Below are 18448 nucleotides of genomic sequence, written 5' to 3'. Positions count from 1 at the left end.
ATTCTGCAAAACCCTGGTAGAAGAGGAGTTACAAGGAATTCAAACAGTAAGCCAACAAATTTTAATAAAAACACTATTAAAACATAAATGAGGAAATATATTTTTATTTGGGAGATAATAGTGGGAGTTCTCAAATGGTTTTAAGATGCCAATTTAAAGTTTTTAAGACAGGTTTTACAGGATGAATTGGGTCCAACAGACAGATATGGTAGAGAAGGGGATCCTGTGCAGTTGGAACAACAGTATGTGTTAAGGCTTGGACCCATAAGAGAGCCTGAAGCTTTCTGGAACTAGAAGCAAAAAGATCTATAAGGCTGTGGATAGCAGCGGCCAGCATAGGAGCCTGGAAAGTAAGAGACTGGTGAGGTTACACACTTCCTAGGACGACTGGTAAACTAGTAAGAAGTGTTTGTTCTCTAACCAGTGGGTGACAGAGATTGATGAGGAATTTGAAGCAGATAAGTAGCTTTTCTAAAAAAAAATCTGACAAAGCTCTGGAAGATATCTAAGAGAAAGTGAGGCTAGAGGCTAGAGGACCATTTTACTGCTATTTTGTGAGCCACAGAAGATGGATGCTTGAACTAAATCCGTGGTGGTGGGAATAGAGGAGAGGGAAAAACTCAAGACATATTCAGAAGACTGGAAAAGTCCACCATAAATAAAAACTGAAAATGAATAAAAGAGTCAAGGAAGACTCAGTGCTTCTGACTTTGATGACTAGTGGATGATGGTGACATTAATTGAGGTATGGAATATTGAAAGAAAACAGGCTTGAAAGGGGCCAAATAATAGATTCTTTTGGAAGAAGTTAAGGTGACTATATGGCATGCCAGTAGAGGTGTCTCTTAGATATTTGGAAATGAGCCCCCAGAGATTAAGAAATAGATGTGGTAAGAGCAAAATAATTGGGATCTATCAGTGTGGTGAAATCCAAAGAAGATAAGACCCTTCTGGGAGGCTACATAAAAGCAGTTATCAAAGAAGTAGATGAAACTTTTCTAGGAGATCAGATAAAAGCTAGTATTATGATGCTTTTGTTGCAAGTAATTGCTTACCTGCATCCCTTGCCCCTCTCAGTTCTCCTTCTGCCTGCCAGTGCTCACACTGTGCCTTTGCACCTACAACACGTAAGAGGAGGGAAAGGGAGAAAACCTGAATCAGCCTCCTTGGGAACACTTAGCAGCTCTGATAAAGGATTTAATGAGAGAGAAAGGGGAAGCTATTAATTAAAATCATGCATAGCAGTTAACTGTAAGATTCAATTATACTAGATGGAGAATTGAGACATTTAAAAGATTCACTAAAATCTTATAAAGATATTTAAATTCCTTATTTCCCAGAATGTAAGAATGAAATTTTTTTTTTTTAATTTCGTAACATACTACATGATCATTGCAGGTTGGGGCACCCAGATACCAATTCATTTTAACCAAGAAATTCAAAGTAGGAGATAAACTTCTCAGTACCTGTCAAGCCTCTAAAAAACACATTGTCTGTAAAAGACCAAGTCTCTTTACTCCAAACCCTGAGTTGCATACCACACCTCCCCACAGACTGTGAGCCTCTTCTATTCTGTGTCTAACATACTGCAGTGAGTGTGTTATTGTTAAAATTCGCCTTATCTTCTCTCTCAGGAAAAGATCACTCTTATGGTAAAACACAGATGGCCTTACCTTCCTTGACACTCCTGTTATCTACCTATTGAATCTAGGTTGGCTCTATGACTGCTCTCACCACCAGGATGTGGCAGAAGTGATACTGTGCTTTAAGTGATGCTGTGCTTTTGTCTGCTTGGATTACTCTCTCTTGGAAGCTGGTCATTATGAAAAAAGTCCAACTTCTCAGGCAGAGAGAGGAGGCTACATGAAAAGATATGTGAAGCTAGCTTAGATGCTCCAGCCTCACCCCCTCCAAGGTTCCGGCAGAAAAAGCACCCAACTGAGCCTCAGCCACCCCACAGAATCATAAGGAATCATAGATTGTTGTTTCATGCCATTAAATTTAGGGGTGGTCTATAACAAAATAATAGGTAACTATCTAAACGCTGGGTTAAAAATTCCAAAAATAGGAATAAACATAATTACACTGTAAGTCATTTACTTGCATGCTGGTTTAAACTTTAATACTTTCTTTTGTAAATGGAAGTGCTGGTATTTAAGTCACCCATTCTATGAGAAGTTATGAAGTGCTACAACACATTAGATACTCTTCTAGATTCCTGGGGACTGAGATTTGAACAGGAGAAGAAAGGTCCTTGCCCTTTTGATGCAGCTTACAGTCTAGTGAATGGCAGGAAAAGCAAATAAATAAGTGAAGAGATAAATTTAAAAAGGTATTTTAGGTCATGAAAAAATAAAGCAGGGCCATGTGAAAGAGAAAGAGTGGGGTGAGGGACCTTCTTGAGATTGAAGGGTTGAAAATGGTTGTCTGAGAATAAGTTATTCAAACTGAGACCAAAAAAAAAACAATAAGTAACCAGCTCTGAGAAGACTGGAATAGGGTGGAGAAAGAGAGGAAAGCTGGTCAAGCAGAGGAAACCACAAGTGCCAATGCACTGGACAGGGATGCACTGGGCTTACTGAAGGAATAGGAAAGCCAGCGTGGCCAGAGCGAATGAACAAGAGAGAGCGTGACCAGAACGATGACCAGAACGGCGGGCAGAGGCCAGGGAAATCATACAGGGGCTCTGTTGGCCGCAGAAGGCAGTTTCATTCCATATGAAATGGAAAATAGTGGAGAACATAACTATAGCTGTATTTAACTGGCCTAAAGAGTGGACCCTTGGAAAAACTTTTCAACTCAGAAGCTAAAGACTTATTTAAAGGATTGCCTCAATTCACAACAAGGAAAGGTTACACTGATACCAACTAAGAGAAGGAACACGTTATGAAGGAGGCCTGGAACACAGGCAGAACTCAGCTGCTCCAACCACTGCTGATATCATAGCAACAGCAGAGCAGACAGAATGCTAAGATAAGTAAAAACCCCAAGAGACTGAAGGAAGAAGCCAAGTCTGCCAATTCTGTTACCAATGATAACAGCAACTTACACTTTAGTATGTCAGAGCCTATAAAGAGTCCACATTAAAATAAAAAGCTGTGGTACATTTACGCAATGGAATACTACTCTGCCATAAAGAGGAAGAAAATTTCACCCTTTGCATGGATAGACCTGGAGAACATTATGCTAAGTGAAATAAGCCAGCCAGAGAAAGACAAGTACCAAATGGGTTCACTCATATATGGAATTTAATGAACAAACTGAACTACCAAGCAAAATAGAGACAGACTCATAGATAAAGAGCAGGCTGACATCTCTGGTGGGGGAAGGAAGCGTTGGGGGGGGAGGGATTGAGCGAAAAAGGAGAAAGAGAGGGAGAGAACTCATGGATGTGGACGAGTGTGGTGATTGCAGGGGGGAGGTTCAAGAGGGCATAGAGGGGATAAATGATGATGGAAAAAATAAATTTTTTTAAAAAGAATCCATGCTATCTCACTTTATCCTTAGAACCACCCTATGAGGAACGCTAAGAAGGAATTATCCCCATCTTACAAATGGGAGTCAAGATTCAAGGTTAGTCTGCTCTGCCAAAGCCATACAGCCTGGGATGAAATGCAGCTCCTCTTCCTAATCCCTTCTTTCTCTCATTAAATCACACTACCCAAACAGATCCTAACTAAAGTACTCCCAAGATATGTGGAAAATTACAGAACACCTGGGGAATGGTTTAGGAACTCATCAGAGACAACACAATGAAAAGCAGCCTTTTGTTCATCTGCGTAGGGCACCAGGTAGGGTGGTGGTGATTCAAGAATGGACATGGCCTTCAAAACAGGTCATGGTAAATAAGCCTTGTCCACCTGACCTGATGAGGTCGATGACCTCAACAAACATGAAAAGGGACTTCCATGTCACTTCAGTAGCAACAATTTGAAAGTTAAACCTACAACTTATAAAACAGTCTCTTAACTCATCCAGCAAAGTCTTTTATGGATTGTCTTGCACGCAGTTATTATGAAACTTGGGAAATAACTGTTAAGAAAAACTGCTGACAATAACTCTCTCTCTTGTTCTCCAATTTATTTTACATTTTCCTCAAACAGAATAGAACTATATACATAACGAGCCTCAAATGATCAGAATAATGGATCTCTAGAAAATAAATTCATCAAGTTTATTATTAACTATTACATAAAAGGAAATACCAAAAAAAGACACAGTAAATAGCTTCAAATGAATCCAAAGAGTCTTTAATATGGGTTATAGTGACTCTTTTCCTAGAGTGCTCTTGGATGATTTCTGAAGAAATTCCTAGACCAGTGTTTGTCCCTCAAGAAATGCTTAGTTGGTAGCTTCATCTTGGCAAAGAGGTGCTTTGAAATGCTGGGGATAGAAATATTCTATGCACCAAAATATGTTTAATTAAGTATTTGGCAATAATATATGCTGTGAGGGCATTTGTATTATATATTGGTATAAATTTATTATGCATTTTTAAAGCAATAAAATGTAAAATATTTTTGTATTATACAATAGAGTATTTGATTCTTAACCTGACAACCTAGTGTAAAAATTGCAGTCTATGGATCATTGGGTCACTTTTGTAATATATTCTTCTCAAAGCTACAAATGTATTTGGATTTCTATATAACAAACTTTGCTTTCCTAGTAGATTTAACCAGTCCTTATAGAATTCACAAAATTATATGGTCCTCAAATTTTTAAATTATATCCAGAAAGAGCATTTTGCTTGGATTATCCCTGTGGACTACTTGCTTTTGACATGACTAAACTTGTTTTGTTTTTTAGTGTTGAAAGGAGTGGAAAAATTGATCCATTTAATGAATATTTCTGAAAAATATTAACACACAACAAGTGAAAAAGGGCATGCTTTTAAAGGTTTAGATTTAAAAGAAACAAAGACAGCTGTTGGGGAAAAGAATGAGTCTACTGAAAAAATGAACACAGTTTTGTTTTCAAGCATAACTCCAAAGACCATTAATGTTTTCAATCTAAGTGAGCAATAAAGGCCACTTTGAAAAATATCTGTTCAGTGACAGCACTGATTTGAAAAATTAAGAAAATAAGTTCCTGCAAAAGAGAATATAAAGAGAGTAACCAAACACAGTAATAATAATTTTCATCACCACCCTGAAGCCTGTTGTGTAAACCATGTGCACACGGCACACAACCAACCAGCAGGTCACAGCTAAGAGAGCTGGTGGGATAGAGTAAAACTCTCTGAGCTCAACACATCTGAGTTCTCCCAGCTCTGTCGCTAATTAACAGAAAGACTGGCCTGTCTGCTTCTCAACCTCAAAAATGGAGGAGGGAGCACTGGGTGACTCCTATGGTACATTATAACTCATTCTACAACATCATGAGAAAACCACACAGAACTAGTTATAAGGATAAAACAGTGATATACCAGTTACCACAGGTAATAACGTGTAACACTTTTTAGTTGAAAATTGGCAAAACCCCAGCAATACCACAGCTGCACATTATGCCTCAACTCAAAATAATTCTTAGGGAATTATTAGCATTTGAGTCCCTATTTCTTTCTAGCCATTACTATTTTGTAACCAGAAAATTTGTTCCCCATTACAAGAGTGTCATAAAATATGCTGTCCCACCACCTCGCTGAGATGTAGCAAAGAAGAATCTCACATCAGCAGGTAGGCGCTGGCACTTTCCACATACACACTCTCTCTCAACAATCGGCACAGAAAGTATCGTCACCTCTCAATGCAGATGAAGAAGCTAAAGCTCAGAAATTTGATCTGCTCAGGAGCTGAGATACAAGCCCAGCTCTAAAGATGGTACATTTTCCCTGCTAATGCTCCCCAACAACTGAAGTTATTTGTGTGCCTCTCTGTTCCATTGGATTGGAAGATTGTCAAGGACAGGGGTTGTGTATGATTTGAAAACACTGCCGGACAAAGAGCAGTGTTTAATGAATGTGAACTTAATTTGAAACATTTAAGATAAACTTATGGGATAAATAGTAATATTGAGAATATTTTGGCCATAATATCCTTTGTTTCACCTATTTTGTTGTTACTTTTTTTTTTATTAATTTGTGAGTTAGGGAAAAGCACCTTTGTTGCCTTTCACTGATAAATCTTGTTAAGTGGGCCATGAACATTCCCTGTGACCACAGTTTGAGAGGCTGGTCAAAGACAGACAGAGTCTGGGTTGACATTCTCCTTCAAGATCTAGTTCATCTTGCCTCTGGGGAAATGAGAGTTAAGGCATGTCAATCTCTGCTTTTTGCTGTTATCACTGTTTGTTGTACATATTATGGGGTAAGCAACTCAGACAGATCTCCAGAAATGGCTTTTCACATTTCCCCTTCTTTTCCATTCTCTTCTTCACCCCCACCCCAAGACAGGAGGAAATTAGCTTTCTGGCTGACTATCCAATCTCACATCCACTGGGACACATTAGTAATTCTCAATGGGGCAACAGTAGTGAATCTGGCTGATGATAGCTGGGCTGAGGAGTTAGTTGACCTACCTGCTGATGAGCTCATCCCCAAGGTCATTCATGACTCTAGCAGATGTTCAGATTTCACAAGGTTGTAACTTTCTTCAGTCTCCAACGCCAACCAGGATCCAATGGAAGCCTGCTAAGCAATGTGACACATACAGCTAGAACACAGAGAACAAGGAGACATCCAGAGGACATGCTACTGTACTACTTCCTCACACCCCTGATCACATCACTGAAGGTGCAAATGACTTTGCTATAGAGATATAGTGCACAGCTGTGTGAGCTGTCTGCTAGAAGAAGGAAGAAAGAAGGGAAGATTTGTACTAAACCCAAAATTTGCTGCTTACATAAGGGAAAACTTCATTATAGCAAACAAATCATAGTGATTCTGAAAGAGCTAAATCGAGTTTCAAAAACCAGTGATCCTTTTTTATCCACAGGAAAAGCATTATCTAGGAAGCTGGTTGTCAAAACAATTGTTCTCTGAAACAATTCTTTCTTTCTCCAGAAATAAGTAGATAGTTCACACATCCTGGTGCACAGATCCTGAATGTTTCATAAGAGTTAAGGTACAATATCAGGTTTTGGTGGCATTGGATTGGAGCCTGTAAACACTTTGCCAAGATGGGCTGACATATGTTAATCATCTAGTGTTAATTAAACATTATTGCTTAATTTGAATGTGTGTGCGTATACAATTATATATGCATACACATATACATATTCATTTTAAGTTAAATCTGGAGATTGAAAACTAAAAAGCCACCTGTTCAAATCCCAACTTTCTTCTTACTCAAGTTAATGATTTTCTAGATACTTCACTCTAAAGTAAAAAAGTCATGTACTCCTAGATGTTACTTTTACCTCTTAAGAATATTTTTCAAATGCATATTGTCAGAGTTTTCGAACCAAAGAACAATTGTTACACTACAGTAATGTATGACTTAGAAGTTACATATAACTGTGAAAATTCTATAATTTTGGTTGAATATTTCAGTTTTGATAGGTACCATAAATGAGATACTGATCAGCTGCAACATCCAGCCAAACATGTGTTGAAATAATGCAAGAAACGCTTCTCCAACACAAATATTTAGGTAGTCTCTTACTTTGGGGTTAAAGCTCCAATGATTTCCAGTCTTGGTTTTGTCACATCCCAATGACTTTCTAAAATTTTAAAGTGTGTTGCAAACTTCTCAAGTAAAGTATGAAATTAAATTTTATAAAACACTCATGCTTTGTAGTGTTAAAATGGACTGTATACACTACAGATTCTAGAGGGGAAACTTCTATAAGGTCAGACAATTCTTAAAGGATTTGAAACACTGGGCTAGAGTCTGAGGACATGTACACTTTAAGTCTTCACAACTCAATGGTGGAAAAAAAATCTATCAATGGGATTGCTGCTCAGGCTAAACAAAAGCTTATTATTTTAGGTATAAAATACTTTCAATTTTGAATATTACTTCTAATCCATTATCCATATTTCTTTAAGTAGAGCAATTTCCTTTTAAGTGGAAGTAGTTGCATCTTCACATCTATTTGAAAATGCAATTAGATGGAAATATAATACACTACAGCTGGAAAATGAACAATCCATTTTTCCTCTTCCTAGACAAGGTCACACTGCTGAGCACACTCAAGTTAAGCGTGATACAGAAGTTAAGCCATAAATCCAATGAGACGGAAGACTCTGGCACCCAAGCCACAGCAAGACCCAGTGTCAAAGGGGCTCACATTTGATTCTGTCTGTCTCATTTAAAAACTCTGTTATTATTAACAAATAACCTCTCTCTTAGAAAAAAAAAAATATGTGTAGTATTTTACAGACCAGATAAACAAAATTCACTGTCATTTTTAAACCAAAACATATTTAGGGGGAAAAAATGTAAGTGAAACTAATTTGCTACATATGTTTTATACATACAGTACATAAGGGGGTTTCTCTGACGCCATATGGAAAGCATCTGAACTTGTAAGACAATGACCTTCATAAATCACTCTAGGCTCCAACTCCAAATTATGTCTTGTTCCCCCACTCATGGGATAGTCACTATATCTCATATAAATTCATTATGTTATATGTGCACAATAATCTATCTCTACCTTTATAAGGAATGATGTCATAATGCACAGACAAGGTTTTTTGAAAAAGGGAACAACTTTTTCCACCAGATGGGCCAACCTATATAGTACTGCTTCTCCAAACACAATGTTTCACAGTGCAGCGTATCCATACTGCTCAAAGGAAAAGCAAATTAATGGAGAAAGAAATGAACAATCTGAGAACACAGCGTTCTCTGAGTCTTCCTGATTTCTTCTTCTTCCAAGGTAAATGTGAAATAAAAAAGCCTATATCTTTTCACGTACTTTCCTTTTATATATTTCTCATGTATATCCATCGAAATGGAATCTCTGTCCTGCTAGTAATTTTTTACCTGTACTGAATCACCAGCCATGGTACTAGCAGTATTTTCTTTAAACAAATCTCTTGCCATGACAAAGGTTTAAATTAAGAGAGCAACAAGCTTTTGCCTCTGATTGGTGGAGAAGTAAAATAGATATTTTCTACCCTCCAAGCCCTTTTTCCATAAAAAGATGCCTTTTACCAACTTCCTTACTGAGCTCTTCTTTCTTCTATCTCTGTAGCTGAGGGATACAGGTTTGTCTTACTCATTTTCAATCACTGGGGGAAATGGCCATTGAGTTCAGATGAATACAACTGATTGGCCCTAAAATAAAAACTACAAAACCTTGTATAAATGTATATAAGAACTACTTCTGGGTCCCTGAAAATCGTCTGCCTCTCCTTACTCTAGCTCTCTCCTTCACTCCAGGGCAGTCACCCAACATGTAACATAAAGGAATGAAGAGGCCAGGTCTCAGGCCGCAATAAATACATGTTGGATGAATTAGGTGAACGTTAATGGCTATAGAATGAAGAGTTATTATGAGAATGACAACCTGAAGAAATTATGCCCCATCTGAAGTGGGCAGCTCTGAAAAATTGTTGCAAGTCAGGATTGCTCTAGGGGGTGGAAAAAACACTATAAATGGGCCAACCAGAGGCTGAAAAATTATGTCTCTAGCCTGGCTCAGCCTGCAAAACAAAGTATGCAGTCTCTGACTTAGAAGCTCAGTTTGTTGAAGGAAGGAATTATAGTTGAAAATACAGGATCCCAATGAACTCTAACCACTATCTAATGCTAGGTATTGTTATAAGTATTTGAAAAGATCAATTAAACATGACAAAATAGTGAACTATAATAACATCAAAAACATGAGCAATCTCTACCTTTACTGGTCAAATTTTGCATGATTCTACCAGGAATAAGATATTTTATAATACATTTATAGTTTAACTTTCCTTCTAATATTTTTAAATATTGTGGTAAAGAGATTAAGACATTTAAAACCCCTAATTACAAAAAATCTCTTAAAAAGCCTGAAAATTTATATAATTTAGCACACATGCACACAAGTCATTAAATGTAAAAAAAACAATGCAACAAAATTTTTTATTATTATAATTTATAATTTTGATGGTTTCCATGAAAAAATAAATTTCCAAAAAAATAAATGTCTTTAGTGTCCCTGTTTTATTCAATTACTTACTGGAAATTTAGCACTATTAGGAAGAAACAAGTTTGCACACAAATGCTATATTGAATATTATCTTGTAAAGATTTTACCCTAGCATGAGAAATTAAAAACAGTACCATATTATAAAATATCTGTAGTGATTTATGAACAATTTTATTTTAATTACTGAGTATACAGTTATAAGATCAGGCCATTCAATGCATATAGCTATACATATATTTTCATAACTAATCTCATATTTAACTTTACTTCCACAAATTACCACCACTTTTAATCATTTCATAAAATTACTTTATTTTTCTTCACTTCTAGTCATTAGGAGGTATGAGGATTCAGAATTATACATTCATTATAAATAACTAGAAAGCTAGACAAAACAGTGAAACAATTGTTTTTAAATATGAACCACAATGCAGGACTTTGATCTCTCCGATAAGGGAAGCAAATAAGGTGAACCTACAATTGCCCCAGATTTCAAGTGGGGACAATTTTCAGACCATGTACTAGGAAGGCAGAATCAAAGAGAGCCTGAAAGTCTTGCTGAATTAAGGAGACAGAAATCAGAGTTCAGAGAAATTAAAAGGCCTATAATTTGTGGAGCAGAGTACAGAAGAGGGATAAAAAAATTCTAGATATCTGCATAAGGGTTCCCTGAGACTTTGGCTGAATTTCCATCGCTATAATAAAATATCATGAGTCTGGAAAAATAATAATTACCAGGGAACTGTAAGCTAAGCAATTCTCAGAGCACACAGGACTGATAACCATCATGAAGAGTTTCACAATTCAAAGTGAAAAGACGTCATTACATACACAGGGAATTGATAGAGAGCCTCAGAAGGTTATGCCCTAGTAGAGGGACTTAACTAACCCTAGAATAAGTTTACTCTATACTTGCCCTAAAGAGTTTAAAAACAAGCCTTGAAAGGATCAACCGAATCCAAAGGTACCCTAACTATCTGCCAGAACAAAGTCCAACAATCTTTAAAGACCACACCAAAATCAAGCAGTGAGCAATGAGAGCTTTACAATATCTGGCATCCAAACAAGAAAAAAGAAAATTCTAGACAAGTGAAAAAAATTCTAGATATATGACTCATAACAAAAAGAAAATAATCCATCAACAGAAAGAGAAGTAAACATCACAGAGATGACAATCAGCAAACAATACAATTAAAATAGCTATTTTCAATATGCCCAAAGGTTTAAAAGAAGTTATCAATACAATAAGCAGACAAATGCAACATATAAAAACATCTTAATAGAACTTGTAGATACAAAAAACAAAGGATCTAAAACAAAAATTCCATTGGATAGGATTATAAATAAATTATACACAGCTGAACAAAGGATGAGTAAAGTTGAAGACACAGTAGAAATTATCCAAATGAGATTTACAGGGGGGAAGAAAAAAAAAAGACTGAAAAAATCAAAATAAAAAGAGCCATAGTTACCTTAGGGATAATATCAAGTGTTTTAACTTATATATAATTAGAAGCATAATTATACAGAAAAGGAGGAGAGGAACAGAAAAAAAATAATTGAAGAAGTAATGGCTAAAGTTTTTTTTGTTTGTTTTGTTTTTTTAAATATATCTTTATTGATTTCAGAGAGAGGAAAGGAGAGGGAGAGAGAGATAGAAACATCAGTGATGAGAGAGTCATTGATCGGCTGCAGCCTGCAACTCAGGCATGCGCCCTGACCGGGAATCGAACCCCGATCACTTGGATCCTAGGTCGATGCTCAACCGCTGAGCCACACCCGGCCGGGCTAAAAGTTTTTTCTACTTTAATGAAAACTACAGATGCACAATTTCTGGAACTGAATGACTCCAAAACAGTATAAACACAAAGGGAACCATACCAAAGCACATAATCAAATTGTTGAAAACCAGTGATTAAGAGTTAGTCTTAAAAGCAGCAGGAGAAAAGAAAGCACAGTACATACAGAGAAACAAAAATTAAAATTATTACAGACTTCTTGTTGTAAACTACACAAGCTAAAAGATAATAGAATGGCATCTTTAAAGTGCTGGAGGTGGAAATCAATTGAATTCTATACTCAGCAAACAGAATCTGAGAGAATTTATTGCTAGTAAACCTATACTGCAAGTAATTATTAATAGAATTTATTCTGGCAGAAGAAAAATGATACCAGATGAAAACTTGGATCTACACAAATGAATGAAAGACACAAGTAAAGATAAATATGTGGGTAAGTATAAAAAATATTTTTCTGCCCAGCCGGGCGTGGCTCAGCAGTTGAGCGTTGACCTAGGATCCAGGCGATAGGGGTTCGATTCCCTGTCAGGGCACATGCCTGGGTTGCGGGCTCCATCAATGACTCTCTCATCACTGATGTTTCTATCTCTCTCTCTCCCTCTCCTTTCCTCTCTCTGAAATCAATAAAGATATATTTAAAAAATTTTTTTCTTATTTTTTAAATTTCTTTAAAAGCTAACTGATCATTTAAAAAATAATAACAATGCATTGTGTTGTTTGTAATATGTGTAGAAGTAAAATAACTAGAACAGTAGCACAAAGGGTGAGGGGGGAATAAGATACATAGTTATAAGCTTCCCATATCATATGTAAATTGATTTAGTATTTTTAAGGTAAACTTGGACAAATTAAAAATGCATAAATAAACCCTAGAGCGATTTCTAAAAGCTAAAGAGATAGTTAATCTATGAAAATAATAGAAATAAACTAAATAAATAAATAAAATACTAAAAAATAAATAATCAAAAAATTAGAAAAAGAGAGAAAGTAATAATAAACATATGCAGATGGGACAAGTAGAAAACAAGTAGCAGGATGGGTGATTTAAATCAAATTATATCAATAATTGCATTAAACATAAATAACCTAAACTCTGCAATTAAAAGGCAATAATTGTCAATCTGGATAATAAAAGCAAGACTTGGCCATATGCTGTCTCCTAGAAACATACTTTAAATATAAAGATATATCCAGTCTGAAAGTAAATGAATGGAAAAAGATATGCAATGCAAACACTACTCACAAGGAAACTGGACTGCCTATGTTAATATCAGACAAAATAGACTTCATAAGAAGGAACATTACCAAGGGTAGAGAGGGGTATTCCATTATGATAAAGGGGCCAGTTCGTCCAGAAGACATAGCAATTGATCAAACAAGTAGATAGAAAAATCAATAGAGACACAAATAACAGATATCTTTGATGTCCACTTTCTGACCTGTCATTTGTCTTCTTCTGCCATCTCTCTTGCTTCACTAATTATCTCCTCCCTGTCTGTTTCTTCCATTGCTATTTTACCCCTTTCCTTTCCCTTTAGTCAAAAACAAGTTCAAGAATTTTTCATTCTAAATTAAACTTACTTTGCCCCTACTTCCTTATCTGAGGCTGTTAATCTTTCCCTTTCATAACCAAGTTTTCTGAAAGTGTAGAGTGGTCCAGGCCTTCTGGAGGCCCCCTAGGACCCTGGGTCATCGCTGCTATTCAGACAAAAGCAGGCCCTTCCACCAGAGGATCCAGCAGTTGGCACAGTGTTCTGGCAGCATCGGGCTGCTGAGGACAAAGCACTTTCCTTCTGATGAGAGTAACTGTGGTTCCTGTTAGTTGCCACCAGATGTGCCCAGCAGGTTCAGCCTCCTTTATTCAAAATTTAAACAAGCACTTACAGAATCATAACAACTGAAAAACTGGTTACAATTTTAGGTCTAGAAGCTTTACTAATTTATTGATATTTTGGGGACCATCTGAAGAGAGTTTTATACATGGGCATTGAATCAGGGGGAAAAATTAAATCCCAGATCCAGAAGGATGTTTCCAGGATTTCACCCAGCTAAATTATTCACTTTTGAAACTTCACCAATATGATTTCCACCCTCACACTCCATCAACTCTTTCTTAAAACTACTTTCATATTTCAGCAATGGACTCTTAATTGCTAACACCAATGACTGATTTTCAATCCTCATGCTACTTGACTCCTTTTGTAACTTTGACACCATTTAATTCTAAAAAACACATCTCTTCAGTGAGGTAGATAATGAAGTATAAATTTCAAGGCCTTTACTTACAAAGGATCAACATGCTTGGGGGGTTCTAGTAATATCACATTTGCATTTATTTTTTTATTTGTAAAAGTGAGATATTTAGCCTCAATTAACTAAGACTACTGTTGTTATCCACCCTGACTCCCCTTCATACTCCCTTCATATTAGGTGGCATTTGAGCAGGCATAGGCATTTTGGGAACCTAGCCAAAGAGAAGTTCAGTTGGAAATATATTTAATTTAAGGTTACAAGGGTATATTTGCATGGTTGGAAATCAATTTGATATATAATTAAGTCATTGCTAACAAAATTTCGTGGACTAGTAAGTGGCAGAGATAGGATTCAAATGAAGGATGGTCTGACTCTAATACTAACAATCTTAACAAAACGTTATATTGCCTTTCAATTGTTTGGTGATCCATCACTAGGCTCCTGATTCCTTAACTTAGTCTGTCCTCAACCTCTCAGAATTTGATACTCTAATCTCGACCACATTCTAACATTTAGCACCTTTTCCCTCCTCGTTTCCAAGCTTCAACACACTTTTCCTGTCTTATCACTTACTGCCACCTGGTGTGTTAACTACACTCCATCCAAATGCATCCCCTTATCTTTGCTAGATCACATTTTTGTTCACCTTCTTCCTTCAAATTAAAATGGCCTTAATCACACCTGTACTCATTTTTATTAATTTCCTGCTGATTGGACAAGAAGCATTAATTTCAATGAAAATAACACAACATTCAGTAATACGCCATTACGATGAGGAAACATTGACAACCAACAAGTTAATGTATGCTAATTCAGGCAATTTAATACTAGCCTTTATTCATGTTATTTATTGCCATGTAACAAACCATCTTAAAATTTACTAGTGTAAAACACAGTTTTTTAATGTGGGTTAGGAATTTGGACTTGCTCTGCAAGGATGGCTTATCTCTGCAACACCATGCCTGGGGACTCAGCTGGAAAGATTCAAACAACTGGAGACTAGAATTATGTGGAGGTTCCTTTACTCATGTTCAGCACATGGTATGGGAAGATTCAAAGACTTGGCTCATCTGGGATTGTCAATCAAAAAAGCCTGCACCTGGCTTTATCATGTGCCTTGAGCTTCTTCAGAGTATGGCAGCCTCTGTGTAGTCAGACTCCTATCACTGAGTACAGGACTCCGGCTGTAAGTATTCCCATAACAAAGGATGGAAATGCATGGCCTTTCTGACCAAGCCTCAGGAGTAGCATAGTTTCATTTACACTGTACTCTATTGACTGAAACAGACATGACTTGAAGCCTACCCTGATTCAAGAGGAAGGGACATATAACTGCACCTCTCAGTGGGAGATGAGTCAACTGCTATAAATTGGACATTTGCCCTGGAAGAATGAGACCTGGCTCTCTTATCTTTCCCTGCTGAGTATGTCCAGGCAGGGAAGGAGAGGTAAGAGGGATTGGAAACACGATGGTACCTGTCACAGTAGAAGGTATCTTTGCACCACCTGACAGGTGTTTACAGCTGACTTTTTCTCTCACATGTACTTCTGTGTGTTCCTCAGAGATTCTCCTGTTGTGTCTTGCAAATTGCAACTTGCATAATAATGGGCAATGCTTGTCCTTCTCATGGCTGCCCCTTCTCTCCCCACAGCTCCAGTTCCCACAGCCTCTTACTGATGGGCACATATTGGCCCAAGGAGTTGCTCACTTGGTCAGGATTTTTTTCTAAAACAGCCAAGGCTGCCATTCATACCAGAGGTTCCACATGTCACGGTCCCTGGAACACCTTGGATTCTATTTGTGGTTAAATTACTCCTTAACCACAAATAGAATGAGAAACAGAAACACCATGTCATCAAACTGTATATAAGGGGAATGCAGCTTCCCAAGAGCAGTAGTGAGCTGCTCCAGCTGTCTCAGGTAAGTGACAGTCACCAAGTCCCAATCTCCCCCAGTTTCAAAGCACACATAGAAAGCTCCCCATGTGGTCCCAAAGAAGCCCCTCCCACTGTACACTGAGTTTACCTCCCATCCCCAGCCACTACGTTGAGTAGAGGTAAGAGAGGAGCCCCATAACACAGCTTTTCCCCAAAACTTTCTCATAAAAGGCCTCTCTGTTTTCATCTCTGTATGTTTTCAGATAGTTGGAGTTTTTGCATAGGTTCTAGCACCCCGTTTGGAATGCAGCCATGTGCTCTGTCATGATGCTTCTGCTGAAATTTCAGAACGTGCTGCAGAGCCCAAAACCAAACTCTAACTCTCAACCTTCTGACCTCTCCATGTTTCCTCATTTAGTAGTCCAATCTAGACACTTGAATTATGCTAAAACCATTCATCACCAAAACTTAACACCTACACCTCAAAAATGTCAAAAATTTGCCCAGTTTTTCCTTACTTTGGATCAGGAACCAATATCTTCTCACCTGAACTGTTACAAACTCCTAATTATTTGCTCATTTGGTAAATATCTGTTGAAGATCTGCTATATGCACTTTGGATACAAAAACTAAAAATGCAACCTCTTAAGAACTTCATGTGCTAAATGGGGAAAATGATAAGCCAACATTTACAATATATTGTTGTTGTATAAATCCTTGAGGCCGAGATTTGGTCTATTTTGTTCCTTATTGTGCACCCAGGACTGTAGCAGGATCTGGTATATAATAAAAATTCAATAAATTAAGGAGTAATATAGCATTTGAACATAGATGCTGTTGGAACACACAGTCAAGTCCTGTGAGCGCCTCAACATGTGAAAGAGACCAAGGAACACAGTGCTTCAACCAGGTGTGAATACAGGCATCTATTCCTGGCCAAGCAAACAGGCTGCACAAAGGCACAGAATCAAAAAGAGCATGCGACAAGTTAGAAACTGCAAACAGCTCCGTGTGGTGTGTGTATATTGTGAAGGAAGGAGGGAGGAAGTTAGGCTAAAGATTTTGACAAGAGTCAGATCATAAAGAATATCCTGTGTCATGCTAAGGAGTTTGACCTGCGACTTGCAGGTGGTAGGGAGCTGCTGAAGGGCAAGCCAGTGCCTCGCTCAGCTCTCTCACTGTGAAAGCTTACTCTAAAAGCAGTGCTGAGGCTGAATTGGAGAAAAACTAGTGTGTAGATAGAGAAGCCAGGTCAACAGCAATAATATTTAGGGATTTTAAATCTTGAAATAGAAAAGACATTACTCCTTTCTTTCAAAAATTACTCCTTAACCACAAATAGAATGAGAAACAGAAACACCATTTCATCAAACTGTATAGAAGGTTGAACCACAGTGTACGACAATGGCTCCCAGTTGCACTGAATGTCGCGAGGAGGAGGAGGAGGAACACTGCAAGGGAGATAGATGTCTGCAGCTGTACCTCAAACGAGGTCACAGAGTGATATGCTCCAGGACAGGGGATGCTCCCAAGGGGGACACTAACAAGACCTTATTTGCAATAATGGCAAGTGTGTGCATTGACTGTCAGAAAGGCTTTCCCTCAACCCAGAAGAAACTCAGGAAAAGGCAAAATCACACAAACACTCTACTCACCCAGAAATGATCTGTTGGTGAAACAGAGTCAACCAGATGGATGTGCATGGTAAGCAGTCTTGCAAACGCTGATCCTTGTTGACCGGAGAGAAGAAAGGGACAGAAAGAAGTCACAGAAACAACTTGAATCACAAGGAACTTTGAATGAGCATTGACACACACAAGCAAAATACAATCAATACCAGAAGAATAGGCTAATTATTAGTAGTCAAAATTTTATTTTACCTCTCTCTGTCCATGGAAGATCTAGTGGACAAAAAAATAAGTATAGATAGGAATGACTTAAATAACAAAATTATTAAGGTAACATAATTATTATTTAATTGATAAGTATCCAACTTTATATCCTAAGACCACAAAACTAGTAGCACATTGTCAAAAATTAACTATATATTACTCCATAAAGAAAACTTTAATAAATTTCAAAAAGCAAGAATAATAAAGTCGATAGTCGCTAATCAAAAGCAATAAAACTACAGACATGTAGGTAAATCAGGAACCCTACCACATGATTGTATAATTTAGCACAAAAAGTAATACAAGCAAAAAGTTATGATGGCCTAAAATAAGACAATGAGAAGGAGTAAAGAATCAAGTGATAAAACTATGTGGTGATCAGAGATGGGAGCGCAAGAAGGTGGAGTTGTCTTTAGAAACTTCTAGGCTTTTCCATTGGGAAATGAGTGGATCACATCGCCATTCATTAACATTGGAGGTACATTAGGTGACACAGCTTTTCAGGAAAAAATAATGAGTTTGTTTCAGTCAGGTTGAGTTTGAAAT

General features: G+C 37.3%; 1 long non-coding RNA gene across 1 annotated transcript in view; it reads right to left on the bottom strand.

Moving 5' to 3' along the window:
- Positions 1 to 17748, bottom strand: part of LOC107538299 (uncharacterized) — a 109674-nt gene extending 91926 nt beyond the window's left edge. The window contains exons 1-2 of the long non-coding RNA XR_001603304.2: positions 17666 to 17748; positions 6520 to 6631 (exon numbers count right to left, since the gene is read on the bottom strand). This is a non-coding gene — a long non-coding RNA (uncharacterized LOC107538299). The remainder of the gene's footprint in view (positions 1 to 6519; positions 6632 to 17665) is intronic.
- Positions 17749 to 18448: the final 700 nt, after the last annotated feature.

The sequence above is a fragment of the Miniopterus natalensis genome, chromosome 1, assembly GCF_054644295.1.
Source record: "Miniopterus natalensis isolate mMinNat1 chromosome 1, mMinNat1.hap1, whole genome shotgun sequence".
In the NCBI taxonomy this organism is placed as follows: domain Eukaryota; kingdom Metazoa; phylum Chordata; class Mammalia; order Chiroptera; family Miniopteridae; genus Miniopterus; species Miniopterus natalensis.
This window is presented reverse-complemented; position numbering and strand designations above follow the sequence as displayed.